General features: G+C 37.7%; 2 pseudogenes; both read right to left on the reverse strand.

Annotated features, from left to right (window-relative positions):
* Positions 1-555: 555 nt before the first annotated feature.
* LOC149222415 (EIN3-binding F-box protein 2 pseudogene) lies at positions 556-24,214 on the reverse strand (annotated as a pseudogene).
* A 4-nt stretch (positions 24,215-24,218) lies between these two features.
* Positions 24,219-25,106, reverse strand: LOC149222416 (uncharacterized; annotated as a pseudogene).
* Between the last annotated feature and the right edge of the window lie 2,611 nt (positions 25,107-27,717).

A 27,717-nucleotide genomic window follows, 5' to 3' on the forward strand; every position in this document is an offset into this window, starting at 1 on the left:
CCCTGTCTGTAGCTCAGAAGGCTTGGAAAAACAACTTCCAAAGTTGAAATGGCACAGAGATAAGTATCACCGCCATAGCCAAAACCTAATCACTATAGAAGTTGTGAATTGTGATTACAAAGTAAGAAACTAAGCCTAAACACATAGCATGGCTAATGAAGTCTGGGTAAAACATTGGATAAACGTCCAACAAAGCAAGCTAGGACCTCTAAAAAAACTAGAAAGTGAAAAAAACATGCAAGAAGAACCTAGCCACCATGCACCAGAGTTTGACAGTTCTCTTGAGTGCTTTAACTGGGGATGTGATCATCAGGGACTATAAACAGGGTCATCCAAGAGGACACCTGCAAAAAAACCTAGTTCCAACCCTTGAGGAATGAGTAATTTAAACACTAAAGCCCATGTTACACTGCTATGGGCCCAAAATCTCAGACAAAGCAAACCATCTAGAAATTGTTGACTTGTTCCTGTAAAATTCCATGAGAACCAGGAAATCATCCTCGATGCATTGGTTCCAATGTTCTATTTGAATCAAAATAAATTTAAGATTTCACGTCAATACTTATAAATCCTGCAATATTTGAATAAAAATTCCTGAGTCAAACTGTAGCATTTTTTGTATCTCATATTCCCAAGTGTTTTACAAGAGACAAGTAGACCACACCACCATAAATGTGCCTCGACTGAATCAAGTGCCCTTTGACTCAATCCACTGCAGTGCTGCAAGTTCAAACCAAGCAATGTTTCACCCATATTTTCTATAAAAGGAAATCATTTATCTGTTATTTGCATAGAACCTGATAAAGAAAAAATCTGTATCGCCTGTTGTCTTGCAAACAATAAAGAGACAATGCCATTATCTGTAATCCCACACTTTGCCAAATCTAAGTCCTATAAAGCTGGAAAAAAGGTCAGCAATAATCTTCAGAATTCGATCTATTACCTTTCGACAACCATCTAGAATTAATGTCTGAAGGTTTTCTCCACATAGGTTGGTTATCCCAAATAGAGCCCAATCTATAACTTGTACACACCCAATCAAGTTGACTTTCACCAAACTTGTTTTACTATTCTCCAAGAGAGCAAGAAGACCATCATCAGATACTCCTGACATCCCACTAAGTTCAAGTTGCTACAGTCGAGGGAAATCTCTCCCTAACATGGCCAGGCATCCATTTCCAAAACCTGGATAGTACCGAATATTGAGATATTTGAATGATCCATAGAGTAGTATTGATGTTGTGACCAAAGAAGATTCCTTAATTCCCTCACATTTAATCAATGACAACACTTTTAAATTTCCACTGCAATTAGAAAGCACATCTATGAGACCACAACAAGATATCAACTTGCACTCCTCTATTTGAAAATTTTCAAGTGATATGGCAACATGTGTAAATGTTCTCAAGCCATCATCAGTCAATGGCTCACACTTTTGAATATATACTTGCTTCAAACTTATGCAACTTTTTCCAACTACCTCAATACTCACATTTTTCAATCCTCGACAAGCGGTAACTGAAAGATGCTTCAGCTTCTACAAACCCATTGTATTCCCCATACTCAAGAAGCCCTTCTCTGTGACATTAAATAGGTTCTCAAGCGACAGATCAGTTAAAAAATTACCATAATTCCCAATTGCAGCAAGAGTAACATTAGTCAATCTTAAAGCCTGTAGCTTTAACTTCATCATGTTTTGGTATTGGACAAAATTGTAATAACCCATTCATCACTGACAAGGAAGCAGTCATTGATACTCAATGATTGAAGTCGGACATCATTTTGTTACACAAAATATTATCACCATGACATTCTGCAGTCAATGTGAGTCTATCACCACTCATACTTTCCTCCTATGCAAGTCTTAAACCTCAGCTCTTCATGTCAAGCCTTGAAAAATGAGAGGAAGTCCTTGAAAATCTCTAAAACTCTGGTTCCGAACTTTCTCTTAGCATTACCTGTGGTCCCGCACGTACTAGTCATGTCCCCTGCGGACCTGCCCGCTCTGTTTTTGTGTAATGGGTGCGGACCCCTGTAAAAGTAAAAAAGGCACAAGTACATTCTTAAAAACTTACTTTGGGTTATTTCTAGAAGCTTCTAGAGGGAATCTTGAGGTGGCAAGTTCACTCCTTTAAGGTTCATGCATCCCATAACTAAAGGAGCTAACCCCTTGATGTGAGGAGCTTATCCCTTTGAAGGAGGACTCTATCCCTTCATAGGTGGACCTGTAACTTCCTTCCTTTGTACTATAAAATGAGGCATTGGGCTAGTTACTAGAGAGGCTAAAAGCTGAATATTTTTTAGGGTAAATGTTATTGGAATTTAGAATTCCTAATTGAGCTTGAGAGGAGAGATTACATACCTTTTGATCTAATTGGGAAGAGTGTGAAGCTTGTGAAAGTAGAGGAGATTCTTGCTTGGACCCTGGGAGGAGCTTGTACAACATCAAGGCACCAAAGGTTGTAAAGTTCTTCTTTGTTTAAGGTTAATACAATCAAGTTTATTTTTCTCAATAAGTTGTCTCTTATGGTTTATTTCATGGATTCCTTGATCACCATGATGAATATGATTTATTATATTGGCTATGCAAGTGTTATTTGATGTGTGCTTGTTTGTGTTTGCAGGTTCTCAAAAGGAAACTCATTCAAATGGTCGAAGCGTGGCTGCCACAAACTAGCATTGGACTTAAGGTAGGGTCTAAAACACCTCTTTGTTTTTATTTATAAATCGCAATATTTAGAGAAAGGTAGATTTGCTTGTTCTACTTGTCACTAGATATCTGTAGATATTAGGGAGATCGGTCTAGTCTGCAAGAACGATTTGTCCGGCCGACAAAATGGCGACTCCACTGGGGACTTGAATTTTGGTTTTTCCCTTTACTTTTACTTTGACTTGAGAAACTTTTTCACTGTTTCTGGTTTTTGCTTGATGTGTGTGGGATTGGGTAGTTTTTTAGATTCTGAATTGTTTTTTGTTTTTCATGCTTTTGAAAGAGGACCGCACGTTCTATTTGTAACACAGTGCGGACATATCCGCACTGTTGCTTTACTACACAGAGCAGTACCGCATCTGGTTATGCCAAAGACCTGCGGACCCTATCAAATTCTTGAAAAACCTAAAATCGTTTCCTCCAGTTAAACTTAGGATTTGTTTACGTTTTTTAGCCTCTGCCCAGATCTGCATGTGTCTTGTCAGAAACTTCTTGTGAGTGAGTTCCATTAGCATTTTGGTTTTAGGTGATTTTCTAGAAGTTTTGCGTGCCTGGTTTGATTTTCGCTTGGTCTTTGTAGTAACTCAAAGATTAGAAGCCTAAGAAACCTCAGATTACCCTAGTTTTTGTTGGTCTTCTTAATGAGTTTGACTTATTTGTGAAATCTACCTTTGGTGAGGAATAGATCTCGTTTTCTCTTTGCAAAGATTTGAAAGAACTTGTTTGAAAGTTTTGAATTTCATTTTTAAAAAGAAAACATAGCTGGGTGTTTTTTGATTAATTTTTTATTCTGAACAAATTAGTCCTTAGTTTGCTGAATAACTAAGTAAAACGTCCTCAAAAAGAAATTTTGTAATCTTTTATTTCAACTAGGTTTTTAGAAATTTGTAGATCTCAAGATTATATTTTTCATAGTTTTGAGTGTTTTCTATAAATTTTAAAATCTCTTTTGAAAGAATTTTTTTTTTGTAGTTTTTTGAATGTTGAAAAGAAAGGGATATTTTTCGTGAGCATAATTAGAAGTCTCATTATGAGTTTATTGAAAAAGACCAAAAAGTTTTTCTTTTAATTTATATGTTAAGGAAAGATTTGTTTTTCAAAGATTGCATTCTCAACTCTTTCTTTAGTTAGAAATTCATTGAAGAAAAAGAATTGTTTATCATCTTAGGTGCATTTTTAGTGTTTTGGAGTCGAGTCTTCACACCATAAAGTTTCATCTCCACACCTTTTGACTTAAGAAACAACCATAAAAATAACGCTTAAAGTAAAGTTTATCTAGCAATATTTTTATTTCTAGGGCCCTTTATAACCAACATAGCTTAGGCTAGTATCTTGGAGTAGGGAGTAATTAACTCTCCAAGATAGTTAAAACAAACAAGTAGCTCTATCTTGCGGTAGGAGATAAATTCCAATTTTTACATCTATGCTTTGGGAAGCTCCTCTTAAAGGAGTCAAGCACGAGATCATATCTGAACCAGTGGGGTAATCAATCCTTCCTCATTAGGAACGATAGAAGATATACACATATTTAAAATGGTAAACCTCGGATTGACCATTGTCGAGGAGCCTGGGGTCACTTGTTGGTAAACCTTGGATTATGTCAAGGAGCCTTCAAGGGGATTGAGCTTTGTTACTCTGCCCTTGCATGTGTATCGGATCACACATTGTTCCCCCAGGTATATTTGTTTCTGTTGGTAACCATAGTGACCATAATATATAGGATTCTTTCCTAAGGTGACGGTGGAGGGAAGATCCCACTGTACCTGGAGCAGACATTGACTAGACTCACTTGGACTCTCTCGGGGGTTCTCTTCACTCGAGACGGTTTAGTGAAGAAACTTGTGCCAATCTATTTCATTAAGCAGGTTTTCGGGGTAACTGTTCCAGCCACCCTTTCTATATTGAATTTTGCGACGTTGGATTTCATCACCAACTAGTGTTTTCGGTACGGAAAGTTACTGTTTGTGTGTGGTTTGAACTCCTAGATTTTTTAGGCGTGTGATTGAAATTGTTTAGTTCTTTAGAGACTTTACGTGGTTTTATTGATATTTTTCTTTGTTTGCGTGTGAAGTAATTAAAATATTTAATCGTGGCTGAATTACCGAGACAATCCCACAAACTTCGGGGGCAACCTCCTAAGTATTCACCAAGATAGCTTGAAGGGCTACGAGCTCTTGTAACTCCTAGTGACAGTAGAGTTGGGTCACTGGAAGAAAGAGAATCTTCTTTATTTGTTCATCCTGATTATCAAGTTCAAGCAACAGAGTATATTTTCGAACCAATTTCAGTTTCTGAAGTTACTGGTAGTGTTTCTTCTACTAGTGAATTAGCTGAAGAACCTGAAATTTCTGAGCTTGAAACTAAACCTCCTGCTACTCCATCTTCAGGGTTTGCTTCTCCAACTTCTAGTGGTCTTGGTTCACCCAGGGTAGGAAGGATCATTACCCAAAATCTTCCCTCTAGACTTATTTCTATTGAAGAACTTGTTAGTCCGGAAGAAGGTATAACTATCCCTGAAAATCAACCAACTTTAGAACTTATGGAGCGTGAATCAATCTTTTACAGTCCACCTAGGAGGGATTCTTGGTACATCTCGTTGACCAACCTTTTAGAAAATCCGGGTCTAAGTTTTTCACCACCTCGCATTCCTTTTCATCCAACACCTAGAGGTTATTATCCTCCTTTGAATATGTCGAGACAGTCATCCATGTTTTCCCAATCACCTGAAACATTTTTGTATGGCGGTCCTTCATTTCCTTCTGGGTATTAGTCACTCACTGGTACTTTCTCAGGAGCATCTCCTCAACCCATTGAACATGGGCTATCAACTGGTAATAATGGAAATAAACAATTGAGTGTAGAAGACATTCTTATGATGTCAGGTACCATTCCAAATCCGCAACCTCAAAGTAGTCAGTTACTGCCTGGGGGATAATCTCAAGGTACTCAATTACTAACTGGGGGGCAACCTCAAGGTACTCAATTACCGCCTGGGGGGCAACCTCAAGGACAATACATTCCTTCGAGACAATACATTCCTCAAGGTCAACCCCAGACTCAATATATACCTCAAGGTCAACCCCGGTTTCAGTACGTGCCTCAAGGTTATCAACCTCAAGGTCAGTACCCAACCCAAGGTTTCCAACTACCTTCAGGTCAATCATTTGTCCAAGGAGATAGAAATGTACCTTTGAATTATCAACCCTACTATCAACCCGGTTATGGTCCTCAATATGCTCAACCTTCTATGGGTCCATACCCTGGAATGAACATGGTGTGGGATCCATCTCAATCTCAACAGATCTTGCAACCTAATGTGCAGTTGTCATCTCAATTTGGACAACCTTTGATTTCTGGTTCAACCCAGCAACCTGTCCTGCCTACTATTCAAACTTCTGCACTTGTTGTAGCTCATCAGTCTGGGCCTAGTTCGGCTCGAACTCTGCCTCAAACGACTGCTGCAACTACTGCAACTTCTGTTCAATCTACCCCACCTACTTCTGGAGTATCGGCAGCTTCGGTTTCTACTATTCTTGCATCAACTCCTCAAGAATATTTACCTCAATCTGGACCTACAATTCAGACTTTGGTTCAGATGCTTGTAGGACAACTTGGTCCAAGTACGGTTATCACAAGTCAACCTAAATTTACTTATCAACCGTACCAGGGACAGTACCAATTCGGTCCTGTTGTTCAAAGCCCAGTTTACCAGTATCAACCGTACCCTAGATATACTTATCAACAACCTCAACAACCCCAGTACGGTCCGGTTAATCCTAGTTTTCTGGGAGGATATAATATCCCAAATGAAATTCCAATTCCAAGTTATCTTGGATATCCTCCTCCTGGGGATGGTATTATGACCCAGGGTTTTCGAGACCCTAACCGCCAGTTACCATTCATTGCAACTTTGAACTTGCCTAATTTGTCGTGCCTTACAAACGATCCGATTAATTATCTTCCGTTTTGGCCGCCAATGCCAAATAAGTTGCCCAGTGATATCCCAAAGTTTGAAGGTAAATCAGGAGAGAATCCATCAAACCATGTGATGACTTATCACCTCTGGTGTGCATCTAACTCCATTATAGATAATTCAATTTGTTTACATCTTTTTCAACACACTCTGATTGGTCTTGCGGCCAAGTGGTACATTGAGTTACCGCGAGCCTCTTTTTATAATTTTAGTCAGCTAGCTACTTCATTCTTAACTCATTTTCAGTTGCCTGTCAGATATGAAAATGGCACGGAATTATTAACTTCATTAAAACAGTCAACGTCCACTTATATTTCAGATCACATTCATGAATGGCGACGTCAACGACATTTAGTGAAAGTTTTTATTCCAGATCAAATTTTAGCTGAATGGTTTGTTAAATCATTATTACCTAAGATCACTGAGGATGTAGCTAAGGTAGGAGTTGTTACTGAAGAGCAAGTAATTGCTCAGGCTCAGTACCTTGACCTCGTTTATACGCAGTTGGGTACTTTACAGGAAAAAATCCCTAACCTTCCGAAACAAAATCAAATAACTGCAGCTCCTTCAAGGTCTCATGCCACTGACAGTATGATTGGTTTAGTTAATACCAAAAGTAAGAAGAAATCTTCAAAGAATTCTTCTCCTATTACAACTTTACCAGATTCCCCCACAAGTGACTCTTCCGTCGAAATTCCTGCCAATATTCATGTCGTAGAATCATCTATGGCCAAATCAAAATCCGGCGGTAAAAATAAGGGGAAGAAGAAAAATAAGCAAAATTAAAAAGAGAAATCAGATAAAACTGAATCTACTGATGAGAAACATAAACCTCGCTATCCTTGTCTCATTTGTGACGAAGAGCATTTTACAAGAGACTGCCCTCATCGCGCTGAGGTTGCGAAAATCGTCAAAGGTTCTCAAACGCCTGCTGTCTTGAAGGATCCTTTTCCTAGTCAAGATAGTAAGATGATCAGTTCTTCCTCAAATGCCTCAGAAGAACCCATAATGATGATGTCCCATGTTAGGATTGCGACACGATCGCAAGATTATGGGAGTAAAAGCCCTATTGGTGGTAAGGAATCAAAATCTTCTAATTCAAACCCATCAACTTCAACTCCTGGTTCTGATCCACTACAGATCGAGAAACCTAAGCTAGACTTAGTAATCAAACTACCTGCTAAAGGTATACTTTGGAAGTCAGCTTTCAATCCACATGTGAGAGTTGCTTAGAACTATAACATTGTTGAAGACTTAACTATTTCTCCTTCAGCAATGTCGGCTTTGGAGATGCTGCAATCATGCCCAGAACAACGTAAATTTCTATTGTCGGCTATAGGAGCTGTTGATATTTAGGACTCGAACCTTATAATATTCGATTTAGAAAATAGTACATCTCGTCTTCCTCATAAAATGGCTTTCCAGATTCCAGTGTTAGTAAAAAACAGACCTTGCTTTACGACTGTAATTGATGAGGGAGCTTCTACGTGTATTATGTCGCTTTAGTGTTGGAGATCGCTTGGTTCTCCTACACTCAATCAAACCCAAAAGATTCTAAAGGATTTTGATGGCCATGGGTTCCATCCTTTTGGCATTCTACAGGATTTACCTATAGGGGTTGAAGGCAAAACTATTAATCTAGATGTGGAAGTGGTTGATGTCCCTCTAGATTACAACCTTCTCTTGGGTCGTAGTTGGTCTTACGCTATGACTGATATTGTTTCATTGGTCTTTCATATTATAAAGTTTCCTCATAATGGAAAGATCGTAACTATAGACCAGCTAACTTACTTTTCATCCGACCCAACCGCTTCTGAAAGTATCCAGCATGTCGGCAAAACAACTATCCCCGACAAGGATGTTGGGGAAGGATTAGTTAAAGATTCTGGTTTACTAGGAACTTTTTCCTTTCCTCCTCCTAACGTATCGCCCTCTACTACAACCATTCATATGATTTCATCAAACACTATTGTTTATGATGATCCTTGGATCGTACCTTCCGAATCTGAGGTGGATTCATTTGGTGATGTTATGCCTTTGAGTCCCTATGAAATTGCGTATTAGGCTATACAGTCGTTTTCTGACTCTGGTTCAACCAAAATTGATCTAATGAATGTGGTCCATGGAGAATCACTTTCAACATCAAACTCAAATTCAATAACTTTTTCTGAGCTTGTTCATACTGATGAGCAGATTCGTGAAATTTTGTCTCTTGATGAGTTACTATGGGAAGATCTTCATCATCGATCTTCGTTCTTACCTGAGCCTGATCACTTTGAGAATGATTTTTCATCTATTTTTACCACTGATTATGTCAAAGAATGATGCAGGAGCATTAAGACAATTTTTTTCATTTTTTTCATTTGTAAATATGTGATAAAAGGGGGTGTGAAAATTTTAATATTTTATTAATTAATTTGTTATTAAAATAGGAGATAATTATGAGAAGTGAGGATTATGTAAATATTCTTTTAATAAATAAAAGGATATGAGAGAAATAGTTTAGGAGCAAGGTTTGGGATTAGATTTTCTATGTATGGGATTAGTTGAGGATTAGGTGGAGAGATATTTTGAGTGAATTAAATGCATTATTTGTGTATAAATAGGAGTGGGTTTTGTGAAGAAAACTAGACATTGAGATTGTGAGTGAATGTGAGATTGAGAGTAGGCTTGAACAGCAAGGCTGTAAGCCTTCAGCAATTGTAAAGGGCCACAGAAATGAAATATCTGGCCAGCGAAAGTTTGTAAGTCATTGGTTTGTTTCAGATTATACATACATTGATTGATTGAGAAACTGTTTATTTGATTTCTGAAGTTCATGGTATTATTGAATTTATGAAGAAATGATCAATATATGTGTTGAATTCACATCGACTTGTGTGAGAATCGCTATGCATAACCATTGAATGTACAAGACATTAATCTCTGCGTAAGAGGGTTGTATTTTAATCCTCGGTTTGTATCGAACCTTGGTATAAGATTGTTCTTTTGGATTGGTTTGCTATTAATATAAACTTCTGTCAAGAATCCCTGTGAATCCATGTCGATTTCATATTTTAAAACCAGTTCAAATTGTAAGTTGAATGCTGAAGGCGCTGCGTAAATTGGTTCAATAGGCAAAGCAACAGTAGATTGATATCAAACTGTGGGTGAATATTGGCCTGTTTGATGAATTCATAATACACCAGACGGAGGAGACAGGGTTTCAAAGTTTGGGTTTGTATATCCTCCGACGAATTTACAATTGCAATTATATAAAATGAATACAAGTCATTAAATTCCCAAACCTGGCAAAGTAATTAAGCAATGAAGGATTGTGATCTGAATGAAATCGCTATGTTAAAAGCAGAGATAGCGTTTGGAACTTATATGGTGAGAAATTGCAGGTTGAATCCACAAATATAGGATACGGAGAACATTTCAGATATTATATAGTATGCGTTGACATTATTGTGTTAAATGCAGATGTGCAGACGGGAGTTTTAAAAAGTCGATTTGCAGTGTTGAAGTTACATTTGAATGGTTAATGTGTGTCTACAGCGCAGGTTTGAAATCGATCTGTGGAAGCGAGGAACCATAATCAAAACTGGAATGGTGAGTCGATTTTAATAATGGAATGAGAAATGTTTAAATGGAATCAGAACGTATGGTTTGAAATGAAACGGTAGCAGTATTTGCAGCGTAAATGTATTAATGCCTGGCTTTTAAATGTTGCAAGAATAGTAATGCATTGAATTCATATTGTCTAAAGTCCACATGGGTTGCAGAAGCATGAATACAGTGTTAATGAATGCGGAAGGGCATTTTAAAGGAATTCAACGGCGTGGAAGGTCTGATCGAATGAAATTCGATTGGCAGACTTTTAAATTTGCAGATAATCTGTAGAACTGAAAAACGATTTCCTTGTTTCATTAAGAAGAACATATTTTGTTGGCGCTGAAGTAATTGTGTTAAGTGACTTGCGGACGGAGTGATAACTGAATACGTGGATCACCTTATGGTAAATGTGTTTCTGGTGTGTCAAAGCATGGAGGATTGCAAAATTAGCCAGTGTTTGGTATCCAAGACTGCGTTTTAAATGTTTGAATGTTTATTAAGTTTGCAGGTGAAAATCGATTGGTGGGAGAATCGTGAGCAGTAAGGTGAGTTCACAGTAATTTTGATCAGATGTTGAAATAGAGAATTGACTCAAGTTGTGGTTTTAATGAGCAGTGTTTTGAAAACAAATAGAACGCACAGTAATAGGAAGCGTAGAGCTTCATAAGGGCGCAGAGCATTTTTTTATTGGAATCTGTTCAGAATTTAATTGAATTTGCATTCTATGAATGAAGTTTGGGGTTGAGTAAATGAAAATGATTTGAAGCATGAGTGTTTTCTAACACATAGTATTTTGTGAACAAGATATTGAAAAGCTTCCGCAGATTTAAGTGTCAATTTGTCGTGTATTGAAGTTGGGAAATTGTTTGAGGAGCATGTTTTATATGCACGGGCATCAGAGGGAAAAGATTCTGGGTTTTGCAGGCTAGCCCTGCATCATTTTTGGTATCAGAGCTAGAATGATATGTTGAAGATATTTGTTTTTTTTTCCTGAATGAAAACAGAAAGTTTTGTTGAAAACTAAAGTGTGTTTTTGAATGTGTGATGAATGATGGAAAGGAAGATTAGATTTTAAATCTGATATGTAGCATACACAATTGCAAGTGAACAAGATTGCAGGGAGGAAAAGATCATGCAAGATCTTAAGAGGTGAGATGATTTTTCTGATTTGAAATTTGTAAATGCAGTTTATGGTTGCAGAGAAGATGATGGCAGTGAACCTGGCATTCAGCTAAAGGCTGAATAAGGAGGGCAATTGCAGTCTCCTGAAGAAGAAGGTGAGTTGAAGAGATAGCCTGAAGAGAGCAGAGAGAGTGCTCGAAAGGTTCCAGAGGCAGTGAACCAAGTACTTACCAAAAGACTGAGTGAGGAGAGCTTGGTGAGGTAAGTGGCAGCAGAAGAGATTGTTGTTGTAGAGGCTAGTACAACTCATGGTGAGTGAGAAACTCATGGAGAAGATGATCATGGAGGATCAGAGAAGAGGTTCAGAGGAATGCCATAAAGGTGAGATGACTGATGAGGTCAGAAGAAGAGAAATTGCAGTAATGAAGGTACAATTACAGGTACTAGAAGAATGGCTGCAAGAGCGGGAAAACCAGAATAGAGGATGGATCTTTCCACTGAAGGGAAAGAGAGTAATTTGGTGACAATTGTAGAGGAGGTTGAGGCAAATTGTGATTGCCTTGTTGAAAAAGGAACTTAGAGTTCTTGAGCCAAAGATGGAATTTGAAGATTCCACACATAGATATGTTCAAAGGAAAATGTTGGAGGAAGCAGTCAAGACTGAAAAGTCTTGTGGTTTTAAAACTGACAAGTTGTGTATGTTTGCAGGTACAGTACAGGGATATGAACAAGCTTTAGAGTTTGTTCAAGAAGAGGTGAATCTGAAGGTTGTTCAGATCAATGATGAGATAGCAAGATCTCAGAAGGAGATGAAGACGAAGGAGTCTAATTAGGATGTTGGTGCAGAAAGAGAAGGACCAGCTGATGATTGGTAAAGCACTGGTGAAGGTATGGAAAGTTGTGTGAAGTTTCCAAGTTCTACTCCTAATGAAGTTATTGAATTGTACAGGAAACTAGATCTTCAAAGAAGAGAATTGGAGAGGCAGAGGACTTATGTGTAGGTTAATTTGCTGAGGAAGCAAGACAGGAAAGTTTTCATGAAGGACAGTCATGAAGCAGAGGATGGTAAGAAGGAGAGACTAGTTGACAATCTCATGGTGAATGCAAATCAGCATACTAATGTGCTGACAGAGGAGTTTGAAAGGAACTCAGAGCAGCATATGGAAGTGTTGTCAGAGAAAGCTGAGGAGAAAACTAGTGAAGATTTGCTGAGTCCTAAAGAAGACTTGGCGCTGCAGAGAGAAAACTTGGTGACTGATTGTGATTTTGATGCTAACAACTTGATTGTGTTTACATGTGATGTAGAAGACAGTCCATCATTTGAGATTGCCTTGGAAGAAGAAGAACAGTTGAAGGTAAAGGATGAGACAGTCATGTCTCATATGCAGAAATTTGTTACCATATGTGACAAGAAAGAGTTGGCTTGTCTGTATAGCCAAGAGAAGACTGGTGTACAAAATTTTGGAGCTACTACAGTAGTATAAGATGAAGCTACAGTGTTTGCAAAACTTGATTGGATTGCCAGAATCAATCAAGATGATAATGGACAATTACTGAAGATTGTCGAAAGAGAAGATGGAGATTAAGCTGGAGTTAATTTGCAGCATGTTGATGAAATTGTTGATGATGAGCAAAGGAATGTTGCAGAGGGACAGGAAGATTGGGAGGCCGCAACATCCATAGTGACAGCTAGAGCAACATGTGGGGCGACATTTATGGTGATAGCTGAGGCAACACTGACAGCAGTAACATCTATGGGGGCGCTAAAGCCTTATGGCTTTTGTTCTAACAATTGTTTTGTGAATACATATTTTATTGAAGATGCTGGAGAAAGTCTGTTAGACAGAGAAATTGAACTGATGAGGCAAATGACGACGAAAGAATCCTGGAAGAGGCCAACAACAGTAAAACAAAGGAGAAGCAGCAAAAGAAAGACAGCAAAAGATTGCGAGAGCACAGCCAGTGGAGTGATGCAACATAAAGTGTGGAAACCTGGAGAAGAACATTAGAAAGAAGCAATGGCAAGTGGAAAGTTACAACACAAGATATGGGATCCAGGTATACAAAGATCCGAACACATGATCAGGCGATCATGTTTAATTTCAACGTTGGGCGTCTGATGCAGGAGCATCAAGACAATTTTTTTCATTTTTTCATTTGTAAATATGTGATAAAAGGGGGTGTGACAATTTTAATATTTTATTAATTAATTTGTTATTAAAATAGGAGATAATTATGAGAAGTGAGGATTATGTAAATATTCTTTTAATAAATAAAAGGATATGAGAGAAATAGTTTAGGAGCAAGGTTTGGGACTAGATTTTCTATGTATGGGAATAGTTGAGGATTAGGTGGAGAGATATTTTGAGTGAATTAAATGCATTATTTATGTATAAATAGGAGTGGGTTTTGTGAAGAAAACTAGACATTGAGATTATGAGTGAATGTGAGATTGAGAGTAGGCTTGAACAACAAGGCTGTAAGCCTTCAGCAATTGTAAAGGGCCATAGAAATGAAATATCTGGCCAGCGAAAGTTTGTAAGTCATTGGTTTGTTTCAGATTATACATACATTGATTGATTGAGAAACTGTTTATTTGATTTCTGAAGTTCATGGTATTATTGAATTTATGAAGAAATGATCAATATATGTGTTGAATTCACATCGACTTGTGTGAGAATCGCTATGCATAACCATTGAATGTATAAGACATTAATCTCTACGTAAGAGGGTTGTATTTTAATCCTCGGTTTGTATCGAACCTTGGTATAAGATTGTTCTTTTGGATTGGTTTGCTATTAATATAAACTTCTGTCAAGAATCCCTGTGAATCCATGTCGATTTCATATTTTAAAACCAGTTCAAATTGTAAGTTGAATGCTGAAGGCACTGCGTAAATTGGTTCAATAGGCAAAGCAACAGTAGATTGATATCAAACTGTGGGTGAATATTGGCCTGTTTGATGAATTCATAATACACCAGACGGAGGAGACAGGGTTTCAAAGTTTGGGTTTGTATATCCTCTGGTGAATTTACAATTGCAATTATATAAAATGAATACAAGTCATTAAATTCCAAACCTGGCAAAGTAATTAAGTAATGAAGGATTGCGATCTAAATGAAATCGCTATGTTAAAAGAAGAGATAGCGTTTGGAACTTATATGGTGAGAAATTGCAGGTTGAATCCACAAATATAGGATACGGAGAACATTTCAGATATTATATAGTATGCGTTGACATTATTGTGTTAAATGTAGATGTGCAGACGGGAGTTTTAAAAAGTCGATTTGCAGTGTTGAAGTTACATTTGAATGGTTAATGTGTGTCTACAACGTAGGTTTGAAATCGATCTGTGGAAGCGAGGAACCATAATCAAAACTGGAATGGTGAGTCGATTTTAATAATGGAATGAGAAATGTTTAAATGGAATCAGAACGTATGGTTTGAAATGAAACGGTAGCAGTATTTGCAGCGTAAATGTATTAATGTCTGGCTTTTAAATGCTGCAAGAACAATAATGCACTGAATTCATATTGTCTAAAGTCCAAATGGGTTGCAGAAGCATGAATACAGTGTTAATGAATGTGGAAGGGCGTTTTAAAGGAATTCAACGGCGTGGAAGGTCTGATCGAATGAAATTCGATTGGCAGACTTTTAAATTTGCAGATAATCTGTAGAACTGAAAAATGATTTCCTTGTTTCATTAAGAAGAACAGATTTTGTTGGCATTGAAGTAATTGTGTTAAGTGACTTGCGGACGGAGTGATAACTGAATACGTGGATCACCTTATGGTAAATGTGTTTTTGGTGTGTCAAAGCATGGAGGATTGCAAAATTAGCCAGCGTTTGGTATCCAAGACTGCGTTTTAAATGTTTGAATGTTTATTAAGTTTGCAAGTGAAAATCGATTGGTGGGAGAATCGTGAGCAGTAAGGTGAGTTCACAGTAATTTTGATCAGATGTTGAAATAGAGAATTGACTCAAGCTGTGGTTTTAATGAGCAGTGTTTTGAAAACAATTAGAACGGACAATAATAGGAAGCGTAGAGCTTCATAAGGGCGTAGAGCATTTTTTTATTGGAATCTGTTCAGAATTTAATTGAATTTGCATTCTATGAATGAAGGTTGGGGTTGAGTAAATGAAAATGATTTGAAGCATGAGTGTTTTCTAACACATAGTATTTTGTGAACAAGATATTGAAAAGTTTCCGTAGATTTAAGTGTCAATTTGTCGTGTATTGAAGTTGGGAAATTGTTTGAGGAGCATGTTTTATATGCATGGGCATCAGAGGGAAAAGATTCTGGGTTTTGCAGGCTAGCCCTGCATCAAAGAACCATAGAATCCATTGCAAAATCCTGATTCTGAGTTAAATTTGGGAAATACTTCTCGAACGGTTCCTATTGACATTTCAGTTAAACCTGGAATTGTTGAAAACATTCATATAAGTGCCTATTGTATGGAAAATGAAATCCAAACTTATAAGGCCCTATTTCAAGAATTCTGTGACATGTTTGCGTGGTCATATGAAGAAATTCCAGGAATTTATCCAGCAATTGTTGTTCATGAAATAAAAAATTACCCAGATGCTAAACCCATCCAGCAACGTTTGCATCAAATCCACCCGCGAAACGCTGCTGCTATTAAAGTAGAAGCTGAAAAATTAATTAAAGCAGGTTTCATTTATCCAATTCCCTTAACGGATTGGGTATCGAATATTGTTACTGTTAACAAAAAGCAAAGAACGATAAGAATATGTATCGATTATAGGGATATTAATCGAGCTTTTCCCAATGACAATTACCCAACTCCCTATATCGATCAAATCATTGACGATTGTGCCGGCAATGAAATGTTCTCCTTTATGGATGGTTTTTTCCGGTTACAATCAAATCAACATTCTACCTGCTGATCAACCAAAAACGGCTTTTATTTGTCCATGGGGGACATTTGCTTATTGCAAATTACCTTTTGGGTTGAAAAATGCCGGAGCAACTTTTCAAAGAGCTATGTCTTATGCATTTCATGACATCAAGAACATTGTGCAATCTTATCTCGATGATTTACTTGCCCATGCATTACACAAAGCCGATCATCTCACTCATTTACGAGAAATATTTATGAGATGTAGGCATTATCAAATTAGGTTGAATCCACACAAATGTGTTTTCTGTATAGAAACAGGTTGTTTACTGGGATTTGTTGTTTCAAAAGCTAGCATTCGTGTCGATCCCTCGAAGGTTGAAGCTATTATCAAATTGCCTCCTCCTTCGACTCTTTGCCAACTCCAAAGTTTGCAAGGGAAAGCAAACTTTTTATATCGATTCATTCCTAACTACGCCAAGATAACAAAGGGTTTTACCAGGTTGTTGAAACAGAATACTCCATTCTTTTGGGATGAGATAGCTGACAAATATTTTGATGCACTTAAACACGCGTTGACCCATGCACCGTTATTGCATCCTCCCAACTACAACCAGGATTACTTCTTGTACCTTGACGCTTCTCATTCCACCATCGAGATGGTTTTAGTTCAGGAAGATGAATTCGGTAGTGAACATGTGATTTACTATCTTAGTCGAACTTTGAATCCGACTGAGCTTAAATATTCACATGTGGAGAAATTGGCCTTGGCAGCTGTTCAAGTTGTCCAAAGATTTCGTCATTACATCTTACTACGCAAAACTACCGTAATTTATGACTGTAACCCTATGATCTATATTTTGACCAAAAAATTGCTAGGGGGCAGGTATTCCAAATGGATTGTTATCCTGCAGGAATTTGAATTGGAATTTGAAAAATCCAAGTTAAAGAAATCTTTAGTTTTTGCGGAACTGATGTGTGACTTCCCGCGTGCTGATACTGAAACTGTGGCGGAAGAACCCATTGCGGACGAATCCTTGTTTCTTATCAGCACTCTTGATCCAAGGTATGGAGATATCATTTTTTATCTCCAAACCCAATCTTTTCGGCCTGAACTTTCATGATCTCAGTGTTGGAAAATATGTTTCCAATCCCAACAATACAAGATTATTGGAGATACACTCTATCGTCATGGGGCAGATTCTGTTTTCTGACGTTGTTTAACTCATGAAGAAGCTGAAAAGGTTTTAAATGACTGCCACTCTGGAGCGCGTGGCGGTCATATGTCTAGGTATGCCATAGCCCAAAAGATATTGCGCACTGGCTATTTCTGGCTGTCTTTGTTTAAAGATTGTATTTACGCGGTCCGAAAATGCCACAATTGTCAAATTTTTGATCGAAAGATGCGTGCTCCACCTGCTCCTCTCCACCCTATAATTGTCGTCGGTCCTTTTGAAAAGTGGGGTATCGACTTTATTACATGTAACGCTCACTCGGCCGGGGGGCATGCGTATATCATTCTTGCGGTAGATTATTTTACCAAGTGGGTCAAGGCGATGCCTACATTTTCGGCAGACGACAAAACTGCTGCAATTTTTGTTTTCAATCATATAATTACTAGATTCGGTGTTCCACAAGTGATTATCACTGATCATGGGCGTCATTTTCGAAACATTATGATGACTGAACTAACAGATCAACTTGGCCTGCGTCACGATAGTTCTACTCCATATTACCCATAGGCTAATGGTCCAGTTGAAGCCATCAACAAATTTCTAGTCATTATGATCTGACAAATCACTGGTATTCATAGGTCGAATTGGCATAACATGTTATTTTCAGCACTTTGGGCGTATCGAACCTCAGTAAAAACATCAACTGGTTTCACTTTTTTCCAATTGGTTTACGGTTTGGAAGCTGTATTACCCATTGAATGCGAAATCCCATCATTGCAAATAGCCATAGAGTTACTCCCAACCACTTTCGAAGAGGAGAAATGTTTGTTGTACTTAGCTCAGCTAGATGAGAATCGACGTGATGCTGCACTAGCAATCGAAACTCATGTAAAACGAATTAAAGCTTAGTACGATCAAAATGTTACACCTCGTAATTTTTCGGAAGGAGATCTAGTCTTACTATACGATCAAGAAAACGATAAGCTAGGCGATGGAAAATTTGTACCTATGTGGCATGGTCCTTTTATTGTTAAGCGAAAGCTGGCGAAAGGGGCCTATGAATTGGTATATTTTGACGGTGTCTCTTTGGGTAAACCCAGAAATGCTCTTTATCTGAAGAGATATTATGCTTAAATCTAGGTGTGGAAATTTTAGTTAGATTAGTTTTCTTTCTAGCTGGTGTGTTTTAGATTAGAAAAGTGTGCTTAGTTTAGAGATCGTTTTTATCATTATTCCTACTTATCTTGATTTTACTCTTGATATTGCAGATGTCGACGTCTCTTCAAACATACATTGGTTTCGCTGATGGTGCTTATCGTAATACACGAAACATTTCTTCCGCAGCTTGGGTCATCTATTCACCCTCTGATTAGTTGGTATCTATGCATGGGGTAAGCCTTGGTCAAACAACAAAAACCATTGCAGAGTATAGTGCAGTGATTGAGTTATTATCTGAATCCATCTCATTTGGGATTCGGAGTTTGATTGTGAGGTTAGATTCTGAACTCGTTGTATTGCAACTTAATAGAGTTTATGCCATTATAAATCCAATCTTGTTAAGATTATTTTTTAGAGTTCGTCTCTTGGAACGTGAATTTGACTATATTGAATATCAGCATATTCCAAGATATTTAAATACATTAGCAGATGCAATTGCTTCTCGAATGTTAAGTAGACATTTGCAATAATCACACAGTAAATTTAAAAAACATCCCATAACATGTTTTACAAGATAGCCAGTAATAGTGATATAGCATAGCATAGAAGTGTGTCAAATATACATCGTCTTCAATCATAGGTTGAAAAACACCTTATGATCAGCAAAACTGATAGCACAAAAAAGCAAAAATGTCATATGAGTCTACAAAAGGCGATCATCCTATCACTGGTGATGATCACTATAAGAAACCACTGCTCGGGCTACCCTACAAAGGAACCTCCTGAAAGGTCCTCGGACCCCAATCACATAGTGCTGTAACTCATCTATGCTAGTCTCTGGAATATCTGTTGTCAAACGCTCTAGATGGTTTTCCAACTCAGTCAGGGTCTCTGTAGATTCGTCCCCTGGGGCCAGTACTGCTGCAACTAGGTGTCTCCTCTCATAAGGCCGGAGAGTGGTTGGTCACCGTGGACCCACATCTACATTGGAAACTTTTTACTATCAGTTTTGGACGATTTAAAAAGAAAAAATAAATTAAAAAATAAAAAATTAAATTAAATTAAAACTTAAAAAATGTTGAGAATTATTTTACCTGAGTCATCTCACTACTCTCCTGGTGGAAGAGTCATGTCTGGGTCACCACGATAATCCATCCCAGCATAAGGAAAATCCTGAATCGTGAAAAGTTGGTTCTCCAACCAACGAAAATACTCAGGAGGAAATCGAACAACCTCTGAACCCTCCTCAGGATGATGGGCCATAACTGCAACCCAACGCATCAGCTTGGGCTCTTAGGGAAGTCCAGCTCCAACAGAAAGATGTTGTGGGACGAACATCGGGACCCTTTCTAGACCAAAGCTCACAACTAAGAAACCATATCCAAAGTTTTTTAGTTGTTCATTCTTTGCTCTAGTCAGTTGGCCTTTTACATTTGCCAACACAGCTTCGCACCAGTTGAAGATGGTGCCTCGATAACAATCTACTACTATTCGCATTTGGGATCCGGTAACTACATGTAGTGTTACAATTCTGTAGAGTCTAGTGATAGTAAATGCAATCAATTTGAGTTCAGGATGGGAGATGGTTTTGATATCAATCCCTTTGTCCTTTGTTTGGTCATTACAAAACTCTAGTCGAAGACTATCGACAGACTGGCCACCTAGTCTAGTCCCGAATATAGATAATCGTTCACCTCTCTTAGGCAAACTAGTCAAGAAGTAAATGTCCTCTAGCTCCATTTCGAGCTGGTGGCCACCGATAATGAAACACTGGTCTTGTATATTCCATCTGTCCACCAGCCACTGCAAAAAGTCTACTTGGGCCCTCATGCCAGGTATGGCCCAAAATTTAAATAGCCCGCATGCCCTCAATGCATCTATTGAAGGTTGATGATTAATTGCGGCAAGGTCCACATCTTCGTGATCCCGTTCCCGCCAAATGAGCATTGTGTATATCCTACATTGAAATAAAAAGGCGAGTTAGAAAATTTTAATTCAAAGTTTTTGGGCGGAAATTGAAAAAATTGAAGTTGTAAAACCTATGTCGCAGGGTCCGCACTCTCCAGTTAGGGACAGTGCGTAGGTCCGCACTCTGCCCAAGCAGCAGGTGTAGGCCCCTGGCTCTTTCCTCTGTAGGAAAAAGTCGGGGTCCACAGGTTTCGCATGTTGCGCTTGCGGACCCCCGCGAGCGGTCTTTTAAACTAATTTTTCTTTAAAAAATCGAAATGGAAGCCTAAAAACAAAATTCAAACGGTTGAAATGCAAGATTAAAGTAATGTGGATTACCTGGAGGTGACGATTTTCGATTCCAATGAACGGATTTTCCACAATATTCACAGGAAGCTTCTTACCCAAAAGCTCTCTTTTCTCACTCTAAAGTCAAATGGTAAAAATGAATTTACAAAAGCCCTTTTTATAAGTTTTTTTTAATAAATGAATTTTTAATTTGTTTATTTTTCACTTTAAAGAGGTAACTTTTTGATGCATTTTTATTTATTTTAAACGGGTATGAGTAATGTCTGAGTTTTTGTGCAGACTATTGGATTTTTCAAGAGAAATTGATCATTTTCAACAAAAAACATCAGAGTCCTCTTTAAGCTCTTTTCTGACTCGTAAAATATGAAAAGATTGCCGAGTTTTTCTTTTTAATCTCGTTAAAACGGAATCAAAAGGACGGTCCACTTACAGATCTTTTCTGACCGTATAAACATGAAAAGATTGTCGAGCTTTTGTCGTTTCAAGTTCGATATTGGTTATAAAACGAAGTGTCCTTGATCGCTTTTTTACTTTTTCGGATCAAAGACACTAATTATGAAAAGTACTCCTTGATAGTAATGGTCAAGTGGTTCTCTCAAGTATTATTTTATACTTTTTCGGGCTTGAGAGACACAAATTTACGAAAAAAGGACAACCATGGAGTTTTCTTAAGTTTTTCTTCTGACTCACTAAAATTGAAAAATGCCAAGTTTCTCCTATACTGGACTCGTTAAAATTTAACAATAAAGGACCTTTTCAATTTCAAACAAGAGCGGACCACTCTTTCTTAGAGTTCGAATTTTAAACTAAGTTGGACTCATCCGAAGGATGAACTTATAATCAAGCAAATGTTATCCTCCTCAAGCTTGTAAAAAATAAAGAGGTACTTGCCAGAAATGGTGGGGGAAAAGAGAGAAAAATGAACCTGTTTGTTATACTTTGTGTCTCAAAAAAGCATTCAACCACTCTTGAACATGACACTTTTTGTTCACCTGGGTTGGGAAATCCTTTGTCTAACAGTTAATCAAACCATATTGAAAGTCTTCAGTCGATTTCTGGGTATTAGCTTTGGGTCAATTGTCACCAAACCATCTGCAGTGTCGTTATGTGTTCAAGAGGTCACTGCAAATAAACCATTCATCTGTAAAATATCTGTCATCCATCTTGACCATCCCTGAGTCAGTCCTTGCAAACATATTTCTTCAAACTTGATCTATGATTTCGTGTTGTGGGCTTGCCTACGACGGATTGCTTTCTATCGAATTCAGCTCATTATCTAGAACGATAATCTAGAAATCATCAGTACCTTGGAATCTGCATGCCTCAATGGCATGTTTCTCACCTTCAACGATAGGTTGCATCATTGACCTTCAATCAAAGGATTCTGTGACATGTTCGACATCAACTCATCTATTCACATTTCATGGATTGTACTGAGTACTTTGAGAGCCATTTACATTACTGGTGGTTTCTCTCACACTTGTTAACAATTTACATCATTGACTGGTAATCAAGTGGTTTCTACCATGTTCGACTTCGACACATTCATTCACATGGATAGAATCGTACTATTTCGGGAAGTAGAAATCAAGACCCTAGATCTAGTTTCCACCATCCAGGCTGCGAGGAATTTTGTTATTCATTATACAGTGGACTATTCATAAACAGATGGATACATCCATACTGTGTCTACATATGTCTATACTTGTGATGTATTACACGATCATTCCTATATCAGAGCAGCTTAGTTAGTTTTCTAGTCAGTTTTGATCTGAGTATGGGAATTCCTACCACAACAATGATATGATCACATATATATATTTTGTATTGAATGTTTTTACAGGTTCCAACTAGGCTCTCCACAGAATGATCCTTGAAATGATAAAGTACTTCACTCTTCTTAGATGACAAATATTATCCTCATCTATTATAGACTTCGCACTTTAGGGGGTAATCTGTTACACAAAATATTGTCACCATGACATTCTGCAGTCGGTGTGAGCCTATCACCACTAATACTTTCCTCCTATGAAAGTCTTAAACCTCAACTCTTCATGTCAAGCCTCTAAAAATGAGAGGAAGTCCTTGAAAATCTCTAAAACTCTGGTTCTGCACTTTCTCTTAGCATTACCTGTGGTCCCGCACCTACTGGTCATGTCCCTTGCGGACCTGCCCGCTTTGTTTCTGTGTAATGGGTGCGGACCCATGTAAAAGTCGAAAATGCGCAAGTACATTCTTAAAAACTCACTTTGGGTTATTTCTGGAACCTTCTAGAGGGAATCTTGAGGTGGCAAGTTCGCTTCTTTAAGGTTCATGCATCCCATAACTAAAGGAGATAACCCCTTGATGTGAGGAGCTTATCCCTTTGAAGGAGGACTCTATCCCTTCATAGGTGGACCTGTAAATTCCTTCCTCTGCACTATAAAATGAGGCATTGGGCTAGTTACTAGAGAGGTTAAAAGCTAAATATTTTTTAGGGTAAATTCTGTTGGAATTTAGACTTCCTAATTGAGCTTGAGAGGAGATATTACATACCTTTTGATCTCATTGGGAAGAGTGTGAAGCTTGTCAAAGTAGAGGAGATTCTTGCTTGGACCTTGGGAGGAGCTTGTACAACATCAAGGCACCAAGGGTTGTAAAGTTCTTCTTTGTTTCAATTTAATACAATCAAGTTTATTTTTCTCAATAAGCTGTCTCTTATGGTTTATTTCATGGATTCCTTGATCACCATGATGAATATGATTTATTATATTAGCTATGCAGGTGTTATTTGATGTGTGCTTGCTTGTGTTTGCAGGTTCTCAAAAGGAAACTCATTCGGACAATCGAAGCGTGGCTGCCACAAACTAGCATTGGACTTAAGGTAGGGTCTAAAACACCTCTTGGTTTTTATTTATAAATCGCAATATTTAGAGAAATGTAGATTTTCTTGTTCTGCTTGTCACTAGATATCTGCAGATACTAGGGAGATCGGTCTTGTCCGCAAGAATGATTTATCTGGCCGACAAGTTCTGTCCAATTTCTTTTAGGGACTTATTTCCCACCTGGGGGCATGATTCTAGATTAAGGGTCAATAAGTTTGGATAGTTCACAGCAACAGATTCCAAACCTTTGTCTCCTATCCATAAGCACTTGCAGAAATCAAGTTTCTCCAGTAACTTACAACCCTTCGCTATTACAGCTAGCCCTACATCACCAACTGATGGGAAATTCCAAAGACTCAAAACTCTCAAAGTTGGGCAGCCAAGGCCTATAGCACAGAGGCCTATATTGGTAATCCCTCAACACAGGATGGAACCATGAACTAGAAGTTTGCCCAAGCCTCCATGGCTGCCTGCACAGACAACAATTGCAACAAGCCTAATATCAGTAGGCTGAGCACAAAATAGGATGAGCACCCACTTGGGCGCAAATCTAAAGGGGTATAAGTATCTTCGGGCTGCTAAAATTTAATGGCGTAGGGAGTTGAGGGCTAACAAGGCTACTCAAACCCAAAATATTGCTCATATTATTTTTGTTGTTGTTGGTGTTGTGATTATCGCTAGCAAAGAATTCGGTGTCCGAGAGATTCAGGTTGCTCGCGGGCATCATTCTAGGGCTCAGATTGGAGGTGCCACTACCACCCATATGGCTATGTGGGCTGCTGAGATTAGGCGTCAGGATAGCAGCATTCATGCAGGGACTCGAACCTACGAAGTTGGGACTCAGCTGCTTGAAAATTCCTCCTGTCAATCTCCCATACAAGTAGATCTTGCTACTACTGTTGCTACTAGCATTGTTGCTGCTCACCAACCCCTTGCAGGCTAACCCCTGGAAGGGACTCGAACCTGCAACATCTGGGAGCTGGGGATCATGGTGATGATGAAGATGATGCTGATGATGGTGGCTCCCCCCAGCTAGAAAATATTGGACCTACGAAGTGTCTAAGCTGAAAATCAAAGTGGGTGACGATGAACAAGAATTCATTGTGTGCTGTAACAACATATTGGGAGGCTCGGGATTCAGATTGACCAGGGATGAATAGCATCAAAATCCTTCATATCTATATTGAAACAGGGGCCCTCAGGATGACTGTTAGCATTTATTCATAATGGCAGTAGTTATATCATTATTTTTAGTGTTGCTGTGAGAAGTAAACCATTCTTTCGCATCCAACATTGCCTTGAATGTTGGAAAATTCAAATTCTCATCATTGTTGCAGTGGAGGTCTATGGCATCTTCCAGACCCCACATGCCACCATTCACATTCATTCTCGACAACGTTTTTATCCCCAATCAATCCTCAATGATGTCAATCTATATATATATCTATATATATATATATATATATATATATATATATATATATATATATATATATATATATATATATATATATATATATATATATATATATATATATATATATAACTCACTAGTGTTCTATATATCGATTAATTATGGCGATAGATACCACATATGATTTAGCTTTTATATGCAAGAAACGATTAGTATGAAGCTTTTGGATGCATATTCCAGAGAAATCTAACGACTCCTAGCCATTTCTAGTCCCTAGGATTTGATCCTGCGCCATCTAAAGAGTTGGAAAGCCTGTTTCTTCTACTCAGAACTCGCTCTTTCAGTCTTCAAGACAAACCTGTAGCAGGTATTGGGTTTGTAACTTCCAGAAATGCCAATATCAGTTACGAAATTGCTTAAGCTAAAATGTTGTATCATGTTATCAACAATTGCTATGAACATACTTACATGGTAAGAGATCGGTAGTATTAATGTATGACTCATTTAAAATGTTATACTAAAGTAGTGGGCCGAGCTCAACATAGACTTCACATAGTTTAATGGATTGTGTGTAAGCATGGGGCTCAAATCTATATGAAAGGTTGTCATTAATGGGAAGTATAAATTGTAGGTTTAGTGGGCTTGGGTCCAAATCTTGAACCAAAGATCTGATACCATGTGTAAGAGCCTTATCCTAGGGTCTTCTAACAGATCTATTTTTCTAGAATTTACATGCAACCAGAGGCAATAATTTACTTTCTTACAAGGCTTTTAAACAATGAAAATTTTACCCCTTTACATCCTAATCCTTATAACTTATAGTGAACATTCCATTTTAATAAATTTACATGAACAATCTATAGAGGAATACCTGTACCGGTGGCTGGTGGAGAACCTTGTGAGCTGTTGCTCTTGTTGAATGCTTCTCTTGACTAATCCAACTGGATTTACCTCCCAGCCAACTAGGAAATAATTCCTAGCCCAGGAAACCTCCACAAGTTTCCTAGCCCTCCGAGCCCAAGTCCAACTAGATGTAGTGTGTGTGTCCAAGATGAATGATCTAGACCAAGATGAACAATATTTCCCTCCTCTCAACAACCCAAGAAACCTCCACAGGTTCCTAAGGTCTCCAAAAATCACAACAAATCCTAAAATCACCACCAACCCCAAAATCATAAGCAAGACCAACCCCCTTTTCTCCCTTACCCCTTCCCTTTTTATACCCTCCCTCTCTTCTCCATCTCATCCACCTCTCATTAATGTCATTAAATTCTCATCCATCCTTACAGTTGACTTCTCTTCTCGCAAGTAAAGCTGGGAGTACATTTGGAAATGTGACATGAATATAAAATTGGGAAATTGATGGGAGAGGACCATGTCTTCTCCCAAGTAAATCTGAAAGTACATTTGAGAATGTGAGATGATATATATATATATATATATATATATATATATATATATATATTGATTGATAATTAAATAGAGAGGACTATGTCTTCTCCCAAGTAAATGTGAGGGTACATTGGGGAATATGAGATGTAATGAAATGGAGAGGACCATGTCTTCTCCCTAATAAATGTGATACATTGGGGAATGTGAGATATATATATATATATATATATATATATATATATATATATATTATTTGAAATAATGGAAGGGGACCATATCCTACCTAATATTCAATTTGAGAAGGTAAGTTGGGAATTTGAATAATAGAAATCATGAATTTTATATTAGACCAATATTTCTCAATATTTTCAGATAATGTAAACATTAATAAAATTTGTAGGATAAGATTTAAGTGGGGCATTACACTTCTAATAACATGTTTGTAAGTAAATCTTGTCTTGCTTCTATAAATTCCAAAATTCATTCCTTGTAGTGACTCTCTTTTCAGATCTATTGAATCCAACCTTCAACCTAATTGTTCCTTTATCTATCGATATCATTGTCCTCAACAATACTTTAAGCAATCCTTAATCATTCTCAATTTTCACAAAATTCTTCAAATCATTTAAATGACTTTAATGCCATAGCAAACCACTCTTCTATTTAGCTTTAAATTCCAAACCTTATACTTCAATTTTCGTTTTAATCAAACCAATCATTCAATCAACTTACATGGGAATTTCATTTTCCTGAAAAACATCTTCTCTTTTGAAATTTCAATCCCTTGTTGTTCTTTAGACATTCAAAACACATCTCTGCAAAATTATCAGAATAAACATTGTTACCAGACCTTCATCAGAAGTTCACTGCTTCCCCCATTCTGATCTCAGTGTCCTTTGTAGTCTGATCCCCATCTGCATCAAATTCACTTCAATGCAATTATACATATGCTGGAATTAAAATTCAGTCTCCCAACCAATCTCTACAGAGCATTGCTCTAGCTCTGATACCAAAATGATGGAGAAAATGGGCGAAGACACAAAATTCCAATATCCACAGGAATTTTAACTCAGAAACTAAGTTAAATCTTCATAAAAGAATGGTTTCAGACCCTTTCATAAATCCTTATGGGGAATGATTTATTAAACCCCAATTATAGTCTAACCCTTCATTAAATAATTTTCGCACATAAATC

Source organism: Pinus tabuliformis, chromosome Q (genome assembly GCF_031772625.1).
Source record: "Pinus tabuliformis cultivar Carrire ecotype Pingquan chromosome Q, CPIR1, whole genome shotgun sequence".
Taxonomy (NCBI): domain Eukaryota; kingdom Viridiplantae; phylum Streptophyta; class Pinopsida; order Pinales; family Pinaceae; genus Pinus; species Pinus tabuliformis.